Source organism: Schistocerca gregaria, chromosome 8 (genome assembly GCF_023897955.1).
Source record: "Schistocerca gregaria isolate iqSchGreg1 chromosome 8, iqSchGreg1.2, whole genome shotgun sequence".
Lineage (NCBI taxonomy): Eukaryota > Metazoa > Arthropoda > Insecta > Orthoptera > Acrididae > Schistocerca > Schistocerca gregaria.
This window is the reverse complement of record NC_064927.1, coordinates 110,762,505-110,781,183: the sequence shown is the minus strand read 5'-3', so window position 1 is coordinate 110,781,183 and position 18,679 is coordinate 110,762,505. Positions and strand designations below refer to the sequence as shown.

At 52.5% G+C, this 18,679-nt stretch overlaps 36 non-coding genes across 36 annotated transcripts; 15 read left to right on the top strand and 21 right to left on the bottom strand.

The window, feature by feature from the left end:
• The first annotated feature begins 240 nt into the window (after positions 1-240).
• Trnam-cau (transfer RNA methionine (anticodon CAU)) lies at positions 241-312 on the top strand. Its single transcript has one exon. It is a non-coding gene; the product is annotated as a tRNA-Met (tRNA).
• A 206-nt stretch (positions 313-518) lies between these two features.
• Positions 519-590, bottom strand: Trnad-guc (transfer RNA aspartic acid (anticodon GUC)). Its single transcript has one exon. It is a non-coding gene; the product is annotated as a tRNA-Asp (tRNA).
• Positions 591-1,520: 930 nt separating this feature from the next.
• Positions 1,521-1,592, top strand: Trnam-cau (transfer RNA methionine (anticodon CAU)). The gene has a single exon. It is a non-coding gene; the product is annotated as a tRNA-Met (tRNA).
• A 206-nt stretch (positions 1,593-1,798) lies between these two features.
• Positions 1,799-1,870, bottom strand: Trnad-guc (transfer RNA aspartic acid (anticodon GUC)). The gene has a single exon. It is a non-coding gene; the product is annotated as a tRNA-Asp (tRNA).
• A 101-nt stretch (positions 1,871-1,971) lies between these two features.
• Trnai-uau (transfer RNA isoleucine (anticodon UAU)) lies at positions 1,972-2,063 on the bottom strand. The gene is given in 2 exon segments: positions 1,972-2,007; positions 2,026-2,063. It is a non-coding gene; the product is annotated as a tRNA-Ile (tRNA).
• A 738-nt stretch (positions 2,064-2,801) lies between these two features.
• On the top strand, positions 2,802-2,873 carry Trnam-cau (transfer RNA methionine (anticodon CAU)). Its single transcript has one exon. It is a non-coding gene; the product is annotated as a tRNA-Met (tRNA).
• Positions 2,874-3,252: 379 nt separating this feature from the next.
• Trnai-uau (transfer RNA isoleucine (anticodon UAU)) lies at positions 3,253-3,344 on the bottom strand. Its single transcript is given in 2 exon segments — positions 3,253-3,288; positions 3,307-3,344. It is a non-coding gene; the product is annotated as a tRNA-Ile (tRNA).
• A 738-nt stretch (positions 3,345-4,082) lies between these two features.
• Positions 4,083-4,154, top strand: Trnam-cau (transfer RNA methionine (anticodon CAU)). Its single transcript has one exon. It is a non-coding gene; the product is annotated as a tRNA-Met (tRNA).
• A 379-nt stretch (positions 4,155-4,533) lies between these two features.
• Positions 4,534-4,625, bottom strand: Trnai-uau (transfer RNA isoleucine (anticodon UAU)). Its single transcript is given in 2 exon segments — positions 4,534-4,569; positions 4,588-4,625. It is a non-coding gene; the product is annotated as a tRNA-Ile (tRNA).
• Positions 4,626-5,363: 738 nt separating this feature from the next.
• Positions 5,364-5,435, top strand: Trnam-cau (transfer RNA methionine (anticodon CAU)). The gene has a single exon. It is a non-coding gene; the product is annotated as a tRNA-Met (tRNA).
• Positions 5,436-5,641: 206 nt separating this feature from the next.
• Trnad-guc (transfer RNA aspartic acid (anticodon GUC)) lies at positions 5,642-5,713 on the bottom strand. Its single transcript has one exon. It is a non-coding gene; the product is annotated as a tRNA-Asp (tRNA).
• Positions 5,714-5,814: 101 nt separating this feature from the next.
• Trnai-uau (transfer RNA isoleucine (anticodon UAU)) lies at positions 5,815-5,906 on the bottom strand. Its single transcript is given in 2 exon segments — positions 5,815-5,850; positions 5,869-5,906. It is a non-coding gene; the product is annotated as a tRNA-Ile (tRNA).
• A 738-nt stretch (positions 5,907-6,644) lies between these two features.
• Positions 6,645-6,716, top strand: Trnam-cau (transfer RNA methionine (anticodon CAU)). Its single transcript has one exon. It is a non-coding gene; the product is annotated as a tRNA-Met (tRNA).
• Positions 6,717-7,095: 379 nt separating this feature from the next.
• Trnai-uau (transfer RNA isoleucine (anticodon UAU)) lies at positions 7,096-7,187 on the bottom strand. The gene is given in 2 exon segments: positions 7,096-7,131; positions 7,150-7,187. It is a non-coding gene; the product is annotated as a tRNA-Ile (tRNA).
• A 738-nt stretch (positions 7,188-7,925) lies between these two features.
• Positions 7,926-7,997, top strand: Trnam-cau (transfer RNA methionine (anticodon CAU)). Its single transcript has one exon. It is a non-coding gene; the product is annotated as a tRNA-Met (tRNA).
• A 206-nt stretch (positions 7,998-8,203) lies between these two features.
• Trnad-guc (transfer RNA aspartic acid (anticodon GUC)) lies at positions 8,204-8,275 on the bottom strand. The gene has a single exon. It is a non-coding gene; the product is annotated as a tRNA-Asp (tRNA).
• Positions 8,276-9,205: 930 nt separating this feature from the next.
• Positions 9,206-9,277, top strand: Trnam-cau (transfer RNA methionine (anticodon CAU)). The gene has a single exon. It is a non-coding gene; the product is annotated as a tRNA-Met (tRNA).
• Positions 9,278-9,483: 206 nt separating this feature from the next.
• Positions 9,484-9,555, bottom strand: Trnad-guc (transfer RNA aspartic acid (anticodon GUC)). Its single transcript has one exon. It is a non-coding gene; the product is annotated as a tRNA-Asp (tRNA).
• A 101-nt stretch (positions 9,556-9,656) lies between these two features.
• On the bottom strand, positions 9,657-9,748 carry Trnai-uau (transfer RNA isoleucine (anticodon UAU)). The gene is given in 2 exon segments: positions 9,657-9,692; positions 9,711-9,748. It is a non-coding gene; the product is annotated as a tRNA-Ile (tRNA).
• A 738-nt stretch (positions 9,749-10,486) lies between these two features.
• Positions 10,487-10,558, top strand: Trnam-cau (transfer RNA methionine (anticodon CAU)). Its single transcript has one exon. It is a non-coding gene; the product is annotated as a tRNA-Met (tRNA).
• Positions 10,559-10,764: 206 nt separating this feature from the next.
• Positions 10,765-10,836, bottom strand: Trnad-guc (transfer RNA aspartic acid (anticodon GUC)). The gene has a single exon. It is a non-coding gene; the product is annotated as a tRNA-Asp (tRNA).
• Positions 10,837-10,937: 101 nt separating this feature from the next.
• Positions 10,938-11,029, bottom strand: Trnai-uau (transfer RNA isoleucine (anticodon UAU)). Its single transcript is given in 2 exon segments — positions 10,938-10,973; positions 10,992-11,029. It is a non-coding gene; the product is annotated as a tRNA-Ile (tRNA).
• A 738-nt stretch (positions 11,030-11,767) lies between these two features.
• Trnam-cau (transfer RNA methionine (anticodon CAU)) lies at positions 11,768-11,839 on the top strand. Its single transcript has one exon. It is a non-coding gene; the product is annotated as a tRNA-Met (tRNA).
• A 206-nt stretch (positions 11,840-12,045) lies between these two features.
• Positions 12,046-12,117, bottom strand: Trnad-guc (transfer RNA aspartic acid (anticodon GUC)). The gene has a single exon. It is a non-coding gene; the product is annotated as a tRNA-Asp (tRNA).
• Positions 12,118-13,047: 930 nt separating this feature from the next.
• On the top strand, positions 13,048-13,119 carry Trnam-cau (transfer RNA methionine (anticodon CAU)). Its single transcript has one exon. It is a non-coding gene; the product is annotated as a tRNA-Met (tRNA).
• A 206-nt stretch (positions 13,120-13,325) lies between these two features.
• Trnad-guc (transfer RNA aspartic acid (anticodon GUC)) lies at positions 13,326-13,397 on the bottom strand. Its single transcript has one exon. It is a non-coding gene; the product is annotated as a tRNA-Asp (tRNA).
• A 930-nt stretch (positions 13,398-14,327) lies between these two features.
• Positions 14,328-14,399, top strand: Trnam-cau (transfer RNA methionine (anticodon CAU)). Its single transcript has one exon. It is a non-coding gene; the product is annotated as a tRNA-Met (tRNA).
• A 206-nt stretch (positions 14,400-14,605) lies between these two features.
• Trnad-guc (transfer RNA aspartic acid (anticodon GUC)) lies at positions 14,606-14,677 on the bottom strand. Its single transcript has one exon. It is a non-coding gene; the product is annotated as a tRNA-Asp (tRNA).
• Positions 14,678-14,778: 101 nt separating this feature from the next.
• Trnai-uau (transfer RNA isoleucine (anticodon UAU)) lies at positions 14,779-14,870 on the bottom strand. The gene is given in 2 exon segments: positions 14,779-14,814; positions 14,833-14,870. It is a non-coding gene; the product is annotated as a tRNA-Ile (tRNA).
• Positions 14,871-15,608: 738 nt separating this feature from the next.
• Positions 15,609-15,680, top strand: Trnam-cau (transfer RNA methionine (anticodon CAU)). The gene has a single exon. It is a non-coding gene; the product is annotated as a tRNA-Met (tRNA).
• A 206-nt stretch (positions 15,681-15,886) lies between these two features.
• Trnad-guc (transfer RNA aspartic acid (anticodon GUC)) lies at positions 15,887-15,958 on the bottom strand. Its single transcript has one exon. It is a non-coding gene; the product is annotated as a tRNA-Asp (tRNA).
• Positions 15,959-16,888: 930 nt separating this feature from the next.
• Trnam-cau (transfer RNA methionine (anticodon CAU)) lies at positions 16,889-16,960 on the top strand. The gene has a single exon. It is a non-coding gene; the product is annotated as a tRNA-Met (tRNA).
• A 206-nt stretch (positions 16,961-17,166) lies between these two features.
• Trnad-guc (transfer RNA aspartic acid (anticodon GUC)) lies at positions 17,167-17,238 on the bottom strand. The gene has a single exon. It is a non-coding gene; the product is annotated as a tRNA-Asp (tRNA).
• A 101-nt stretch (positions 17,239-17,339) lies between these two features.
• Positions 17,340-17,431, bottom strand: Trnai-uau (transfer RNA isoleucine (anticodon UAU)). The gene is given in 2 exon segments: positions 17,340-17,375; positions 17,394-17,431. It is a non-coding gene; the product is annotated as a tRNA-Ile (tRNA).
• Positions 17,432-18,169: 738 nt separating this feature from the next.
• Trnam-cau (transfer RNA methionine (anticodon CAU)) lies at positions 18,170-18,241 on the top strand. The gene has a single exon. It is a non-coding gene; the product is annotated as a tRNA-Met (tRNA).
• A 206-nt stretch (positions 18,242-18,447) lies between these two features.
• Trnad-guc (transfer RNA aspartic acid (anticodon GUC)) lies at positions 18,448-18,519 on the bottom strand. Its single transcript has one exon. It is a non-coding gene; the product is annotated as a tRNA-Asp (tRNA).
• Between the last annotated feature and the right edge of the window lie 160 nt (positions 18,520-18,679).

The following is an 18,679-nucleotide window of genomic DNA, read 5'->3' as shown; positions in this document are numbered from 1 at the left end:
TCGCCGCATCGAGGAGTGCAGTGTTATTCCTGTGCATCTCGCAGCTGCATGTCGAGGTGATGGTGGTAAATGCCGCTGCCTGCAAGCGTCAGCGTAGCGTCAGTCGAGCAAAGTCGAGACAAGTCAAGCTGAGAGCTGTAGGAGATGTTGCGCAATTAAATGTATGCGTGTGAAAGCCACGCAGACAACACTGTCCAAGTGTCCCACGTGATGTGACGAAGAGCTAGAACACCCCCACACAGCAGAATGGCGCAGTGGAAGCGTGCTGGGCCCATAACCCAGAGGTCCGTGGATCGAAACCACGCTCTGCTAAAATTACATCTTTTGCTGATTGTGTCGAGATCGATTACTACGCGTGGAGAGTCGGCATTAACAGCGAACCCCATAATTAGAAAGTGTGAGGAATGCGAGAACTACTTCCTACGATGTAGCATTTTGCAGCAAGTTAATGGCAAAGTTAATGCTCTTCCACCCCACACGCGCAACACTCGAGCAGATTTGTGAGATAAAAGTCGCGCCTCCCCGGCGGGGAATCGAACCCCGGTCTCCCGCGTGACAGGCGGGGATACTAACCACTATACTACCGAGGAAGACGCACCTACCGCATATAATGCACATTAAACTTGTTGGCGTAGCTGATACATCTGAAATCTAGCCTCCAGATGCTGTCAGCTGTTACGACATAAAAGTATGCCCCAGGTGAGGCTCGAATTACAACCCCGGCATTGCTCACGGCTACTGCCTTATAAGTACCGTGCGCTAACCAATTGCGCCACTGGGGCTACAGCCAAACGCTCTCAATTAGCCATATTCACTTTGCTGCAAACCAGTGGTGGCCACAAATACATACGATCGCCACCTGCGGCCACACTGCGACTTTGGCACCTAACTACGAATGCTTCGTGCTATTCGTGTTTCATATGCTACGCTTACATGCACATCAACTGCCTCTAGTCAACGAAAAAACGCAGAAAAACGCGCGCCTTGCCTCCTGCTACCTGTCGAACAGCGGGCGCAGATATGTGGCAAGGTCCAAGCTCTGCAAGCGCACCGCGACCACGCCGCTGGACGAGAAGTGCCTTCCTTGGGAGCTTGCAGAGCCCTGAAGAACACGTTTCTTAGAGAGGTGCACTTGTCTCGTAGAACGAGACACAGTCCGTGGCCCTATGGCGCAAGGGATAACGCGTCTGACAACGGATCGGAAGATTCCAGCTTCTGATCCTGGCACTGTCGGCATTTTGTTAGTTGCCAACGCGCAGCTCGGCAGTGGATTTCGTATGTCGCCGCATCGAGGAGTGCAGTGTTATTCCTGTGCATCTCGCAGCTGCATGTCGAGGTGATGGTGGTAAATGCCGCTGCCTGCAAGCGTCAGCGTAGCGTCAGTCGAGCAAAGTCGAGACAAGTCAAGCTGAGAGCTGTAGGAGATGTTGCGCAATTAAATGTACGCGTGTGAAAGCCACGCAGACAACACTGTCCAAGTGTCCCACGTGATGTGACGAAGAGCTAGAACACCCCCACACAGCAGAGTGGCGCAGTGGAAGCGTGCTGGGCCCATAACCCAGAGGTCCGTGGATCGAAACCACGCTCTGCTAAAATTATATCTTTTGCTGATTGTGTCGAGATCGATTACTACGCGTGGAGAGTCGGCATTAACAGCGAACCCCATAATTAGAAAGTGTGAGGAATGCGAGAACTACTTCCTACGATGTAGCATTTTGCAGCAAGTTAATGGCAAAGTTAATGCTCTTCCACCCCACACGCGCAACACTCGAGCAGATTTGTGAGATAAAAATCGCGCCTCCCCGGCGGGGAATCGAACCCCGGTCTCCCGCGTGACAGGCAGGGATACTAACCACTATACTACCGAGGAAGACGCACCTACCGCATATAATGCACATTAAACTTGTTGGCGTAGCTGATACATCTGAAATCTAGCCTCCAGATGCTGTCAGCTGTTACGACATAAAAGTATGCCCCAGGTGAGGCTCGAACTCACAACCCCGGCATTGCTCACGGCTACTGCCTTATAAGTACCGTGCGCTAACCAATTGCGCCACTGGGGCTACAGCCAAACGCTCTCAATTAGCCATATTCACTTTGCTGCAAACCAGTGGTGGCCACAAATACATACGATCGCCACCTGCGGCCACACTGCGACTTTGGCACCTAACTACGAATGCTTCGTGCTATTCGTGTTTCATATGCTACGCTTACATGCACATCAACTGCCTCTAGTCAACGAAAAAACGCAGAAAAACGCGCGCCTTGCCTCCTGCTACCTGTCGAACAGCGGGCGCAGATATGTGGCAAGGTCCAAGCTCTGCAAGCGCACCGCGACCACGCCGCTGGACGAGAAGTGCCTTCCTTGGGAGCTTGCAGAGCCCTGAAGAACACGTTTCTTAGAGAGGTGCACTTGTCTCGTAGAACGAGACACAGTCCGTGGCCCTATGGCGCAAGGGATAACGCGTCTGACAACGGATCGGAAGATTCCAGCTTCTGATCCTGGCACTGTCGGCATTTTGTTAGTTGCCAACGCGCAGCTCGGCAGTGGATTTCGTATGTCGCCGCATCGAGGAGTGCAGTGTTATTCCTGTGCATCTCGCAGCTGCATGTCGAGGTGATGGTGGTAAATGCCGCTGCCTGCAAGCGTCAGCGTAGCGTCAGTCGAGCAAAGTCGAGACAAGTCAAGCTGAGAGCTGTAGGAGATGTTGCGCAATTAAATGTACGCGTGTGAAAGCCACGCAGACAACACTGTCCAAGTGTCCCACGTGATGTGACGAAGAGCTAGAACACCCCCACACAGCAGAGTGGCACAGTGGAAGCGTGCTGGGCCCATAACCCAGAGGTCCGTGGATCGAAACCACGCTCTGCTAAAATTATATCTTTCGCTGATTTTGTCGAGATCGATTACTACGCGTGGAGAGTCGGCATTAACAGCGAACCCCATAATTAGAAAGTGTGAGGAATGCGAGAACTACTTCCTACGATGTAGCATTTTGCAGCAAGTTAATGGCAAAGTTAATGCTCTTCCGCCCCACACGCGCAACACTCGAGCAGATTTGTGAGATAAAAATCGCGCCTCCCCGGCGGGGAATCGAACCATGGTCTCCCGCGTGACAGGCGGGGATACTAACCACTATACTACCGAGGAAGACGCACCTACCGCGTATAATGCACATTAAACTTGTTGGCGTAGCTGATACATCTGAAATCTAGCCTCCAGATGCTGTCAGCTGTTACGACATAAAAGTATGCCCCAGGTGAGGCTCAAACTCACAACCCCGGCATTGCTCACGGCTACTGCCTTATAAGTACCGTGCGCTAACCAATTGCGCCACTGGGGCTACAGCCAAACGCTCTCAATTAGCCATATTCACTTTGCTGCAAACCAGTGGTGGCCACAAATACATACGATCGCCACCTGCGGCCACACTGCTACTTTGGCACCTAACTACGAATGCTTCGTGCTATTCGTGTTTCATATGCTACGCTTACATGCACATCAACTGCCTCTAGTCAACGAAAAAACGCAGAAAAACGCGCGCCTTGCCTCCTGCTACCTGTCGAACAGCGGGCGCAGATATGTGGCAAGGTCCAAGCTCTGCAAGCGCACCGCGACCACGCCGCTGGACGAGAAGTGCCTTCCTTGGGAGCTTGCAGAGCCCTGAAGAACACGTTTCTTAGAGAGGTGCACTTGTCTCGTAGAACGAGACACAGTCTGTGGCCCTATGGCGCAAGGGATAACGCGTCTGACAACGGATCGGAAGATTCCAGCTTCTGATCCTGGCACGGTCGGCAATTTGTTAGTTGCCAACGCGCAGCTCGGCAGTGGATTTCGTATGTCGCCGCATCGAGGAGTGCAGTGTTATTCCTGTGCATCTCGCAGCTGCATGTCGAGGTGATGGTGGTAAATGCCGCTGCCTGCAAGCGTCAGCGTAGCGTCAGTCGAGCAAAGTCGAGACAAGTCAAGCTGAGAGCTGTAGGAGATGTTGCGCAATTAAATGTACGCGTGTGAAAGCCACGCAGACAACACTGTCCAAGTGTCCCACGTGATGTGACGAAGAGCTAGAACACCCCCACACAGCAGAGTGGCGCAGTGGAAGCGTGCTGGGCCCATAACCCAGAGGTCCGTGGATCGAAACCACGCTCTGCTAAAATTATATCTTTCGCTGATTTTGTCGAGATCGATTACTACGCGTGGAGAGTCGGCATTAACAGCGAACCCCATAATTAGAAAGTGTGAGGAATGCGAGAACTACTTCCTACGATGTAGCATTTTGCAGCAAGTTAATGGCAAAGTTAATGCTCTTCCGCCCCACACGCGCAACACTCGAGCAGATTTGTGAGATAAAAATCGCGCCTCCCCGGCGGGGAATCGAACCATGGTCTCCCGCGTGACAGGCGGGGATACTAACCACTATACTACCGAGGAAGACGCACCTACCGCGTATAATGCACATTAAACTTGTTGGCGTAGCTGATACATCTGAAATCTAGCCTCCAGATGCTGTCAGCTGTTACGACATAAAAGTATGCCCCAGGTGAGGCTCAAACTCACAACCCCGGCATTGCTCACGGCTACTGCCTTATAAGTACCGTGCGCTAACCAATTGCGCCACTGGGGCTACAGCCAAACGCTCTCAATTAGCCATATTCACTTTGCTGCAAACCAGTGGTGGCCACAAATACATACGATCGCCACCTGCGGCCACACTGCTACTTTGGCACCTAACTACGAATGCTTCGTGCTATTCGTGTTTCATATGCTACGCTTACATGCACATCAACTGCCTCTAGTCAACGAAAAAACGCAGAAAAACGCGCGCCTTGCCTCCTGCTACCTGTCGAACAGCGGGCGCAGATATGTGGCAAGGTCCAAGCTCTGCAAGCGCACCGCGACCACGCCGCTGGACGAGAAGTGCCTTCCTTGGGAGCTTGCAGAGCCCTGAAGAACACGTTTCTTAGAGAGGTGCACTTGTCTCGTAGAACGAGACACAGTCTGTGGCCCTATGGCGCAAGGGATAACGCGTCTGACAACGGATCGGAAGATTCCAGCTTCTGATCCTGGCACGGTCGGCAATTTGTTAGTTGCCAACGCGCAGCTCGGCAGTGGATTTCGTATGTCGCCGCATCGAGGAGTGCAGTGTTATTCCTGTGCATCTCGCAGCTGCATGTCGAGGTGATGGTGGTAAATGCCGCTGCCTGCAAGCGTCAGCGTAGCGTCAGTCGAGCAAAGTCGAGACAAGTCAAGCTGAGAGCTGTAGGAGATGTTGCGCAATTAAATGTACGCGTGTGAAAGCCACGCAGACAACACTGTCCAAGTGTCCCACGTGATGTGACGAAGAGCTAGAACACCCCCACACAGCAGAGTGGCGCAGTGGAAGCGTGCTGGGCCCATAACCCAGAGGTCCGTGGATCGAAACCACGCTCTGCTAAAATTATATCTTTTGCTGATTGTGTCGAGATCGATTACTACGCGTGGAGAGTCGGCATTAACAGCGAACCCCATAATTAGAAAGTGTGAGGAATGCGAGAACTACTTCCTATGATGTAGCATTTTGCAGCAAGTTAATGGCAAAGTTAATGCTCTTCCACCCCACACGCGCAACACTCGAGCAGATTTGTGAGATAAAAATCGCGCCTCCCCGGCGGGGAATCGAACCCCGGTCTCCCGCGTGACAGGCGGGGATACTAACCACTATACTACCGAGGAAGACGCACCTACCGCATATAATGCACATTAAACTTGTTGGCGTAGCTGATACATCTGAAATCTAGCCTCCAGATGCTGTCAGCTGTTACGACATAAAAGTATGCCCCAGGTGAGGCTCGAACTCACAACCCCGGCATTGCTCACGGCTACTGCCTTATAAGTACCGTGCGCTAACCAATTGCGCCACTGGGGCTACAGCCAAACGCTCTCAATTAGCCATATTCACTTTGCTGCAAACCAGTGGTGGCCACAAATACATACGATCGCCACCTGCGGCCACACTGCGACTTTGGCACCTAACTACGAATGCTTCGTGCTATTCGTGTTTCATATGCTACGCTTACATGCACATCAACTGCCTCTAGTCAACGAAAAAACGCAGAAAAACGCGCGCCTTGCCTCCTGCTACCTGTCGAACAGCGGGCGCAGATATGTGGCAAGGTCCAAGCTCTGCAAGCGCACCGCGACCACGCCGCTGGACGAGAAGTGCCTTCCTTGGGAGCTTGCAGAGCCCTGAAGAACACGTTTCTTAGAGAGGTGCACTTGTCTCGTAGAACGAGACACAGTCCGTGGCCCTATGGCGCAAGGGATAACGCGTCTGACAACGGATCGGAAGATTCCAGCTTCTGATCCTGGCACTGTCGGCATTTTGTTAGTTGCCAACGCGCAGCTCGGCAGTGGATTTCGTATGTCGCCGCATCGAGGAGTGCAGTGTTATTCCTGTGCATCTCGCAGCTGCATGTCGAGGTGATGGTGGTAAATGCCGCTGCCTGCAAGCGTCAGCGTAGCGTCAGTCGAGCAAAGTCGAGACAAGTCAAGCTGAGAGCTGTAGGAGATGTTGCGCAATTAAATGTACGCGTGTGAAAGCCACGCAGACAACACTGTCCAAGTGTCCCACGTGATGTGACGAAGAGCTAGAACACCCCCACACAGCAGAGTGGCGCAGTGGAAGCGTGCTGGGCCCATAACCCAGAGGTCCGTGGATCGAAACCACGCTCTGCTAAAATTATATCTTTCGCTGATTTTGTCGAGATCGATTACTACGCGTGGAGAGTCGGCATTAACAGCGAACCCCATAATTAGAAAGTGTGAGGAATGCGAGAACTACTTCCTACGATGTAGCATTTTGCAGCAAGTTAATGGCAAAGTTAATGCTCTTCCGCCCCACACGCGCAACACTCGAGCAGATTTGTGAGATAAAAATCGCGCCTCCCCGGCGGGGAATCGAACCATGGTCTCCCGCGTGACAGGCGGGGATACTAACCACTATACTACCGAGGAAGACGCACCTACCGCGTATAATGCACATTAAACTTGTTGGCGTAGCTGATACATCTGAAATCTAGCCTCCAGATGCTGTCAGCTGTTACGACATAAAAGTATGCCCCAGGTGAGGCTCAAACTCACAACCCCGGCATTGCTCACGGCTACTGCCTTATAAGTACCGTGCGCTAACCAATTGCGCCACTGGGGCTACAGCCAAACGCTCTCAATTAGCCATATTCACTTTGCTGCAAACCAGTGGTGGCCACAAATACATACGATCGCCACCTGCGGCCACACTGCTACTTTGGCACCTAACTACGAATGCTTCGTGCTATTCGTGTTTCATATGCTACGCTTACATGCACATCAACTGCCTCTAGTCAACGAAAAAACGCAGAAAAACGCGCGCCTTGCCTCCTGCTACCTGTCGAACAGCGGGCGCAGATATGTGGCAAGGTCCAAGCTCTGCAAGCGCACCGCGACCACGCCGCTGGACGAGAAGTGCCTTCCTTGGGAGCTTGCAGAGCCCTGAAGAACACGTTTCTTAGAGAGGTGCACTTGTCTCGTAGAACGAGACACAGTCTGTGGCCCTATGGCGCAAGGGATAACGCGTCTGACAACGGATCGGAAGATTCCAGCTTCTGATCCTGGCACGGTCGGCAATTTGTTAGTTGCCAACGCGCAGCTCGGCAGTGGATTTCGTATGTCGCCGCATCGAGGAGTGCAGTGTTATTCCTGTGCATCTCGCAGCTGCATGTCGAGGTGATGGTGGTAAATGCCGCTGCCTGCAAGCGTCAGCGTAGCGTCAGTCGAGCAAAGTCGAGACAAGTCAAGCTGAGAGCTGTAGGAGATGTTGCGCAATTAAATGTACGCGTGTGAAAGCCACGCAGACAACACTGTCCAAGTGTCCCACGTGATGTGACGAAGAGCTAGAACACCCCCACACAGCAGAGTGGCGCAGTGGAAGCGTGCTGGGCCCATAACCCAGAGGTCCGTGGATCGAAACCACGCTCTGCTAAAATTATATCTTTTGCTGATTGTGTCGAGATCGATTACTACGCGTGGAGAGTCGGCATTAACAGCGAACCCCATAATTAGAAAGTGTGAGGAATGCGAGAACTACTTCCTACGATGTAGCATTTTGCAGCAAGTTAATGGCAAAGTTAATGCTCTTCCACCCCACACGCGCAACACTCGAGCAGATTTGTGAGATAAAAATCGCGTCTCCCCGGCGGGGAATCGAACCCCGGTCTCCCGCGTGACAGGCGGGGATACTAACCACTATTCTACCGAGGACGTCGCACCTACCGCATATAATGCACATTAAACTTGTTGGCGTAGCTGATACATCTGAAATCTAGCCTCCAGATGCTGTCAGCTGTTACGACATAAAAGTATGCCCCAGGTGAGGCTCGAATTACAACCCCGGCATTGCTCACGGCTACTGCCTTATAAGTACCGTGCGCTAACCAATTGCGCCACTGGGGCTACAGCCAAACGCTCTCAATTAGCCATATTCACTTTGCTGCAAACCAGTGGTGGCCACAAATACATACGATCGCCACCTGCGGCCACACTGCGACTTTGGCACCTAACTACGAATGCTTCGTGCTATTCGTGTTTCATATGCTACGCTTACATGCACATCAACTGCCTCTAGTCAACGAAAAAACGCAGAAAAACGCGCGCCTTGCCTCCTGCTACCTGTCGAACAGCGGGCGCAGATATGTGGCAAGGTCCAAGCTCTGCAAGCGCACCGCGACCACGCCGCTGGACGAGAAGTGCCTTCCTTGGGAGCTTGCAGAGCCCTGAAGAACACGTTTCTTAGAGAGGTGCACTTGTCTCGTAGAACGAGACACAGTCTGTGGCCCTATGGCGCAAGGGATAACGCGTCTGACAACGGATCGGAAGATTCCAGCTTCTGATCCTGGCACTGTCGGCATTTTGTTAGTTGCCAACGCGCAGCTCGGCAGTGGATTTCGTATGTCGCCGCATCGAGGAGTGCAGTGTTATTCCTGTGCATCTCGCAGCTGCATGTCGAGGTGATGGTGGTAAATGCCGCTGCCTGCAAGCGTCAGCGTAGCGTCAGTCGAGCAAAGTCGAGACAAGTCAAGCTGAGAGCTGTAGGAGATGTTGCGCAATTAAATGTACGCGTGTGAAAGCCACGCAGACAACACTGTCCAAGTGTCCCACGTGATGTGACGAAGAGCTAGAACACCCCCACACAGCAGAGTGGCGCAGTGGAAGCGTGCTGGGCCCATAACCCAGAGGTCCGTGGATCGAAACCACGCTCTGCTAAAATTATATCTTTTGCTGATTGTGTCGAGATCGATTACTACGCGTGGAGAGTCGGCATTAACAGCGAACCCCATAATTAGAAAGTGTGAGGAATGCGAGAACTACTTCCTACGATGTAGCATTTTGCAGCAAGTTAATGGCAAAGTTAATGCTCTTCCACCCCACACGCGCAACACTCGAGCAGATTTGTGAGATAAAAATCGCGTCTCCCCGGCGGGGAATCGAACCCCGGTCTCCCGCGTGACAGGCGGGGATACTAACCACTATTCTACCGAGGACGTCGCACCTACCGCATATAATGCACATTAAACTTGTTGGCGTAGCTGATACATCTGAAATCTAGCCTCCAGATGCTGTCAGCTGTTACGACATAAAAGTATGCCCCAGGTGAGGCTCGAACTCACAACCCCGGCATTGCTCACGGCTACTGCCTTATAAGTACCGTGCGCTAACCAATTGCGCCACTGGGGCTACAGCCGAACGCTCTCAATTAGCCATATTCACTTTGCTGCAAACCAGTGGTGGCCACAAATACATACGATCGCCACCTGCGGCCACACTGCGACTTTGGCACCTAACTACGAATGCTTCGTGCTATTCGTGTTTCATATGCTACGCTTACATGCACATCAACTGCCTCTAGTCAACGAAAAAACGCAGAAAAACGCGCGCCTTGCCTCCTGCTACCTGTCGAACAGCGGGCGCAGATATGTGGCAAGGTCCAAGCTCTGCAAGCGCACCGCGACCACGCCGCTGGACGAGAAGTGCCTTCCTTGGGAGCTTGCAGAGCCCTGAAGAACACGTTTCTTAGAGAGGTGCACTTGTCTCGTAGAACGAGACACAGTCCGTGGCCCTATGGCGCAAGGGATAACGCGTCTGACAACGGATCGGAAGATTCCAGCTTCTGATCCTGGCACTGTCGGCATTTTGTTAGTTGCCAACGCGCAGCTCGGCAGTGGATTTCGTATGTCGCCGCATCGAGGAGTGCAGTGTTATTCCTGTGCATCTCGCAGCTGCATGTCGAGGTGATGGTGGTAAATGCCGCTGCCTGCAAGCGTCAGCGTAGCGTCAGTCGAGCAAAGTCGAGACAAGTCAAGCTGAGAGCTGTAGGAGATGTTGCGCAATTAAATGTACGCGTGTGAAAGCCACGCAGACAACACTGTCCAAGTGTCCCACGTGATGTGACGAAGAGCTAGAACACCCCCACACAGCAGAGTGGCGCAGTGGAAGCGTGCTGGGCCCATAACCCAGAGGTCCGTGGATCGAAACCACGCTCTGCTAAAATTATATCTTTTGCTGATTGTGTCGAGATCGATTACTACGCGTGGAGAGTCGGCATTAACAGCGAACCCCATAATTAGAAAGTGTGAGGAATGCGAGAACTACTTCCTACGATGTAGCATTTTGCAGCAAGTTAATGGCAAAGTTAATGCTCTTCCACCCCACACGCGCAACACTCGAGCAGATTTGTGAGATAAAAATCGCGTCTCCCCGGCGGGGAATCGAACCCCGGTCTCCCGCGTGACAGGCGGGGATACTAACCACTATTCTACCGAGGACGTCGCACCTACCGCATATAATGCACATTAAACTTGTTGGCGTAGCTGATACATCTGAAATCTAGCCTCCAGATGCTGTCAGCTGTTACGACATAAAAGTATGCCCCAGGTGAGGCTCGAACTCACAACCCCGGCATTGCTCACGGCTACTGCCTTATAAGTACCGTGCGCTAACCAATTGCGCCACTGGGGCTACAGCCGAACGCTCTCAATTAGCCATATTCACTTTGCTGCAAACCAGTGGTGGCCACAAATACATACGATCGCCACCTGCGGCCACACTGCGACTTTGGCACCTAACTACGAATGCTTCGTGCTATTCGTGTTTCATATGCTACGCTTACATGCACATCAACTGCCTCTAGTCAACGAAAAAACGCAGAAAAACGCGCGCCTTGCCTCCTGCTACCTGTCGAACAGCGGGCGCAGATATGTGGCAAGGTCCAAGCTCTGCAAGCGCACCGCGACCACGCCGCTGGACGAGAAGTGCCTTCCTTGGGAGCTTGCAGAGCCCTGAAGAACACGTTTCTTAGAGAGGTGCACTTGTCTCGTAGAACGAGACACAGTCCGTGGCCCTATGGCGCAAGGGATAACGCGTCTGACAACGGATCGGAAGATTCCAGCTTCTGATCCTGGCACTGTCGGCATTTTGTTAGTTGCCAACGCGCAGCTCGGCAGTGGATTTCGTATGTCGCCGCATCGAGGAGTGCAGTGTTATTCCTGTGCATCTCGCAGCTGCATGTCGAGGTGATGGTGGTAAATGCCGCTGCCTGCAAGCGTCAGCGTAGCGTCAGTCGAGCAAAGTCGAGACAAGTCAAGCTGAGAGCTGTAGGAGATGTTGCGCAATTAAATGTACGCGTGTGAAAGCCACGCAGACAACACTGTCCAAGTGTCCCACGTGATGTGACGAAGAGCTAGAACACCCCCACACAGCAGAGTGGCGCAGTGGAAGCGTGCTGGGCCCATAACCCAGAGGTCCGTGGATCGAAACCACGCTCTGCTAAAATTATATCTTTTGCTGATTGTGTCGAGATCGATTACTACGCGTGGAGAGTCGGCATTAACAGCGAACCCCATAATTAGAAAGTGTGAGGAATGCGAGAACTACTTCCTACGATGTAGCATTTTGCAGCAAGTTAATGGCAAAGTTAATGCTCTTCCACCCCACACGCGCAACACTCGAGCAGATTTGTGAGATAAAAGTCGCGCCTCCCCGGCGGGGAATCGAACCCCGGTCTCCCGCGTGACAGGCGGGGATACTAACCACTATACTACCGAGGAAGACGCACCTACCGCATATAATGCACATTAAACTTGTTGGCGTAGCTGATACATCTGAAATCTAGCCTCCAGATGCTGTCAGCTGTTACGACATAAAAGTATGCCCCAGGTGAGGCTCGAATTACAACCCCGGCATTGCTCACGGCTACTGCCTTATAAGTACCGTGCGCTAACCAATTGCGCCACTGGGGCTACAGCCAAACGCTCTCAATTAGCCATATTCACTTTGCTGCAAACCAGTGGTGGCCACAAATACATACGATCGCCACCTGCGGCCACACTGCGACTTTGGCACCTAACTACGAATGCTTCGTGCTATTCGTGTTTCATATGCTACGCTTACATGCACATCAACTGCCTCTAGTCAACGAAAAAACGCAGAAAAACGCGCGCCTTGCCTCCTGCTACCTGTCGAACAGCGGGCGCAGATATGTGGCAAGGTCCAAGCTCTGCAAGCGCACCGCGACCACGCCGCTGGACGAGAAGTGCCTTCCTTGGGAGCTTGCAGAGCCCTGAAGAACACGTTTCTTAGAGAGGTGCACTTGTCTCGTAGAACGAGACACAGTCCGTGGCCCTATGGCGCAAGGGATAACGCGTCTGACAACGGATCGGAAGATTCCAGCTTCTGATCCTGGCACTGTCGGCATTTTGTTAGTTGCCAACGCGCAGCTCGGCAGTGGATTTCGTATGTCGCCGCATCGAGGAGTGCAGTGTTATTCCTGTGCATCTCGCAGCTGCATGTCGAGGTGATGGTGGTAAATGCCGCTGCCTGCAAGCGTCAGCGTAGCGTCAGTCGAGCAAAGTCGAGACAAGTCAAGCTGAGAGCTGTAGGAGATGTTGCGCAATTAAATGTATGCGTGTGAAAGCCACGCAGACAACACTGTCCAAGTGTCCCACGTGATGTGACGAAGAGCTAGAACACCCCCACACAGCAGAGTGGCGCAGTGGAAGCGTGCTGGGCCCATAACCCAGAGGTCCGTGGATCGAAACCACGCTCTGCTAAAATTATATCTTTTGCTGATTGTGTCGAGATCGATTACTACGCGTGGAGAGTCGGCATTAACAGCGAACCCCATAATTAGAAAGTGTGAGGAATGCGAGAACTACTTCCTACAATGTAGCATTTTGCAGCAAGTTAATGGCAAAGTTAATGCTCTTCCACCCCACACGCGCAACACTCGAGCAGATTTGTGAGATAAAAGTCGCGCCTCCCCGGCGGGGAATCGAACCCCGGTCTCCCGCGTGACAGGCGGGGATACTAACCACTATACTACCGAGGAAGACGCACCTACCGCATATAATGCACATTAAACTTGTTGGCGTAGCTGATACATCTGAAATCTAGCCTCCAGATGCTGTCAGCTGTTACGACATAAAAGTATGCCCCAGGTGAGGCTCGAATTACAACCCCGGCATTGCTCACGGCTACTGCCTTATAAGTACCGTGCGCTAACCAATTGCGCCACTGGGGCTACAGCCAAACGCTCTCAATTAGCCATATTCACTTTGCTGCAAACCAGTGGTGGCCACAAATACATACGATCGCCACCTGCGGCCACACTGCGACTTTGGCACCTAACTACGAATGCTTCGTGCTATTCGTGTTTCATATGCTACGCTTACATGCACATCAACTGCCTCTAGTCAACGAAAAAACGCAGAAAAACGCGCGCCTTGCCTCCTGCTACCTGTCGAACAGCGGGCGCAGATATGTGGCAAGGTCCAAGCTCTGCAAGCGCACCGCGACCACGCCGCTGGACGAGAAGTGCCTTCCTTGGGAGCTTGCAGAGCCCTGAAGAACACGTTTCTTAGAGAGGTGCACTTGTCTCGTAGAACGAGACACAGTCTGTGGCCCTATGGCGCAAGGGATAACGCGTCTGACAACGGATCGGAAGATTCCAGCTTCTGATCCTGGCACTGTCGGCATTTTGTTAGTTGCCAACGCGCAGCTCGGCAGTGGATTTCGTATGTCGCCGCATCGAGGAGTGCAGTGTTATTCCTGTGCATCTCGCAGCTGCATGTCGAGGTGATGGTGGTAAATGCCGCTGCCTGCAAGCGTCAGCGTAGCGTCAGTCGAGCAAAGTCGAGACAAGTCAAGCTGAGAGCTGTAGGAGATGTTGCGCAATTAAATGTACGCGTGTGAAAGCCACGCAGACAACACTGTCCAAGTGTCCCACGTGATGTGACGAAGAGCTAGAACACCCCCACACAGCAGAGTGGCGCAGTGGAAGCGTGCTGGGCCCATAACCCAGAGGTCCGTGGATCGAAACCACGCTCTGCTAAAATTATATCTTTTGCTGATTGTGTCGAGATCGATTACTACGCGTGGAGAGTCGGCATTAACAGCGAACCCCATAATTAGAAAGTGTGAGGAATGCGAGAACTACTTCCTACGATGTAGCATTTTGCAGCAAGTTAATGGCAAAGTTAATGCTCTTCCACCCCACACGCGCAACACTCGAGCAGATTTGTGAGATAAAAATCGCGCCTCCCCGGCGGGGAATCGAACCCCGGTCTCCCGCGTGACAGGCGGGGATACTAACCACTATACTACCGAGGAAGACGCACCTACCGCATATAATGCACATTAAACTTGTTGGCGTAGCTGATACATCTGAAATCTAGCCTCCAGATGCTGTCAGCTGTTACGACATAAAAGTATGCCCCAGGTGAGGCTCGAACTCACAACCCCGGCATTGCTCACGGCTACTGCCTTATAAGTACCGTGCGCTAACCAATTGCGCCACTGGGGCTACAGCCAAACGCTCTCAATTAGCCATATTCACTTTGCTGCAAACCAGTGGTGGCCACAAATACATACGATCGCCACCTGCGGCCACACTGCGACTTTGGCACCTAACTACGAATGCTTCGTGCTATTCGTGTTTCATATGCTACGCTTACATGCACATCAACTGCCTCTAGTCAACGAAAAAACGCAGAAAAACGCGCGCCTTGCCTCCTGCTACCTGTCGAACAGCGGGCGCAGATATGTGGCAAGGTCCAAGCTCTGCAAGCGCACCGCGACCACGCCGCTGGACGAGAAGTGCCTTCCTTGGGAGCTTGCAGAGCCCTGAAGAACACGTTTCTTAGAGAGGTGCACTTGTCTCGTAGAACGAGACACAGTCCGTGGCCCTATGGCGCAAGGGATAACGCGTCTGACAACGGATCGGAAGATTCCAGCTTCTGATCCTGGCACTGTCGGCATTTTGTTAGTTGCCAACGCGCAGCTCGGCAGTGGATTTCGTATGTCGCCGCATCGAGGAGTGCAGTGTTATTCCTGTGCATCTCGCAGCTGCATGTCGAGGTGATGGTGGTAAATGCCGCTGCCTGCAAGCGTCAGCGTAGCGTCAGTCGAGCAAAGTCGAGACAAGTCAAGCTGAGAGCTGTAGGAGATGTTGCGCAATTAAATGTACGCGTGTGAAAGCCACGCAGACAACACTGTCCAAGTGTCCCACGTGATGTGACGAAGAGCTAGAACACCCCCACACAGCAGAGTGGCGCAGTGGAAGCGTGCTGGGCCCATAACCCAGAGGTCCGTGGATCGAAACCACGCTCTGCTAAAATTATATCTTTTGCTGATTGTGTCGAGATCGATTACTACGCGTGGAGAGTCGGCATTAACAGCGAACCCCATAATTAGAAAGTGTGAGGAATGCGAGAACTACTTCCTACGATGTAGCATTTTGCAGCAAGTTAATGGCAAAGTTAATGCTCTTCCACCCCACACGCGCAACACTCGAGCAGATTTGTGAGATAAAAGTCGCGCCTCCCCGGCGGGGAATCGAACCCCGGTCTCCCGCGTGACAGGCGGGGATACTAACCACTATACTACCGAGGAAGACGCACCTACCGCATATAATGCACATTAAACTTGTTGGCGTAGCTGATACATCTGAAATCTAGCCTCCAGATGCTGTCAGCTGTTACGACATAAAAGTATGCCCCAGGTGAGGCTCGAATTACAACCCCGGCATTGCTCACGGCTACTGCCTTATAAGTACCGTGCGCTAACCAATTGCGCCACTGGGGCTACAGCCAAACGCTCTCAATTAGCCATATTCACTTTGCTGCAAACCAGTGGTGGCCACAAATACATACGATCGCCACCTGCGGCCACACTGCGACTTTGGCACCTAACTACGAATGCTTCGTGCTATTCGTGTTTCATATGCTACGCTTACATGCACATCAACTGCCTCTAGTCAACGAAAAAACGCAGAAAAACGCGCGCCTTGCCTCCTGCTACCTGTCGAACAGCGGGCGCAGATATGTGGCAAGGTCCAAGCTCTGCAAGCGCACCGCGACCACGCCGCTGGACGAGAAGTGCCTTCCTTGGGAGCTTGCAGAGCCCTGAAGAACACGTTTCTTAGAGAGGTGCACTTGTCTCGTAGAACGAGACACAGTCTGTGGCCCTATGGCGCAAGGGATAACGCGTCTGACAACGGATCGGAAGATTCCAGCTTCTGATCCTGGCACTGTCGGCATTTTGTTAGTTGCCAACGCGCAGCTCGGCAGTGGATTTCGTATGTCGCCGCATCGAGGAGTGCAGTGTTATTCCTGTGCATCTCGCAGCTGCATGTCGAGGTGATGGTGGTAAATGCCGCTGCCTGCAAGCGTCAGCGTAGCGTCAGTCGAGCAAAGTCGAGACAAGTCAAGCTGAGAGCTGTAGGAGATGTTGCGCAATTAAATGTACGCGTGTGAAAGCCACGCAGACAACACTGTCCAAGTGTCCCACGTGATGTGACGAAGAGCTAGAACACCCCCACACAGCAGAGTGGCGCAGTGGAAGCGTGCTGGGCCCATAACCCAGAGGTCCGTGGATCGAAACCACGCTCTGCTAAAATTATATCTTTTGCTGATTGTGTCGAGATCGATTACTACGCGTGGAGAGTCGGCATTAACAGCGAACCCCATAATTAGAAAGTGTGAGGAATGCGAGAACTACTTCCTACGATGTAGCATTTTGCAGCAAGTTAATGGCAAAGTTAATGCTCTTCCACCCCACACGCGCAACACTCGAGCAGATTTGTGAGATAAAAATCGCGCCTCCCCGGCGGGGAATCGAACCCCGGTCTCCCGCGTGACAGGCGGGGATACTAACCACTATACTACCGAGGAAGACGCACCTACCGCATATAATGCACATTAAACTTGTTGGCGTAGCTGATACATCTGAAATCTAGCCTCCAGATGCTGTCAGCTGTTACGACATAAAAGTATGCCCCAGGTGAGGCTCGAACTCACAACCCCGGCATTGCTCACGGCTACTGCCTTATAAGTACCGTGCGCTAACCAATTGCGCCACTGGGGCTACAGCCAAACGCTCTCAATTAGCCATATTCACTTTGCTGCAAACCAGTGGTGGCCACAAATACATACGATCGCCACCTGCGGCCACACTGCGACTTTGGCACCTAACTACGAATGCTTCGTGCTATTCGTGTTTCATATGCTACGCTTACATGCACATCAACTGCCTCTAGTCAACGAAAAAACGCAGAAAAACGCGCGCCTTGCCTCCTGCTACCTGTCGAACAGCGGGCGCAGATATGTGGCAAGGTCCAAGCTCTGCAAGCGCACCGCGACCACGCCGCTGGACGAGAAGTGCCTTCCTTGGGAGCTTGCAGAGCCCTGAAGAACACGTTTCTTAGAGAGGTGCACTTGTCTCGTAGAACGAGACACAGTCCGTGGCCCTATGGCGCAAGGGATAACGCGTCTGACAACGGATCGGAAGATTCCAGCTTCTGATCCTGGCACTGTCGGCATTTTGTTAGTTGCCAACGCGCAGCTCGGCAGTGGATTTCGTATGTCGCCGCATCGAGGAGTGCAGTGTTATTCCTGTGCATCTCGCAGCTGCATGTCGAGGTGATGGTGGTAAATGCCGCTGCCTGCAAGCGTCAGCGTAGCGTCAGTCGAGCAAAGTCGAGACAAGTCAAGCTGAGAGCTGTAGGAGATGTTGCGCAATTAAATGTACGCGTGTGAAAGCCACGCAGACAACACTGTCCAAGTGTCCCACGTGATGTGACGAAGAGCTAGAACACCCCCACACAGCAGAGTGGCGCAGTGGAAGCGTGCTGGGCCCATAACCCAGAGGTCCGTGGATCGAAACCACGCTCTGCTAAAATTATATCTTTTGCTGATTGTGTCGAGATCGATTACTACGCGTGGAGAGTCGGCATTAACAGCGAACCCCATAATTAGAAAGTGTGAGGAATGCGAGAACTACTTCCTACGATGTAGCATTTTGCAGCAAGTTAATGGCAAAGTTAATGCTCTTCCACCCCACACGCGCAACACTCGAGCAGATTTGTGAGATAAAAGTCGCGCCTCCCCGGCGGGGAATCGAACCCCGGTCTCCCGCGTGACAGGCGGGGATACTAACCACTATACTACCGAGGAAGACGCACCTACCGCATATAATGCACATTAAACTTGTTGGCGTAGCTGATACATCTGAAATCTAGCCTCCAGATGCTGTCAGCTGTTACGACATAAAAGTATGCCCCAGGTGAGGCTCGAATTACAACCCCGGCATTGCTCACGGCTACTGCCTTATAAG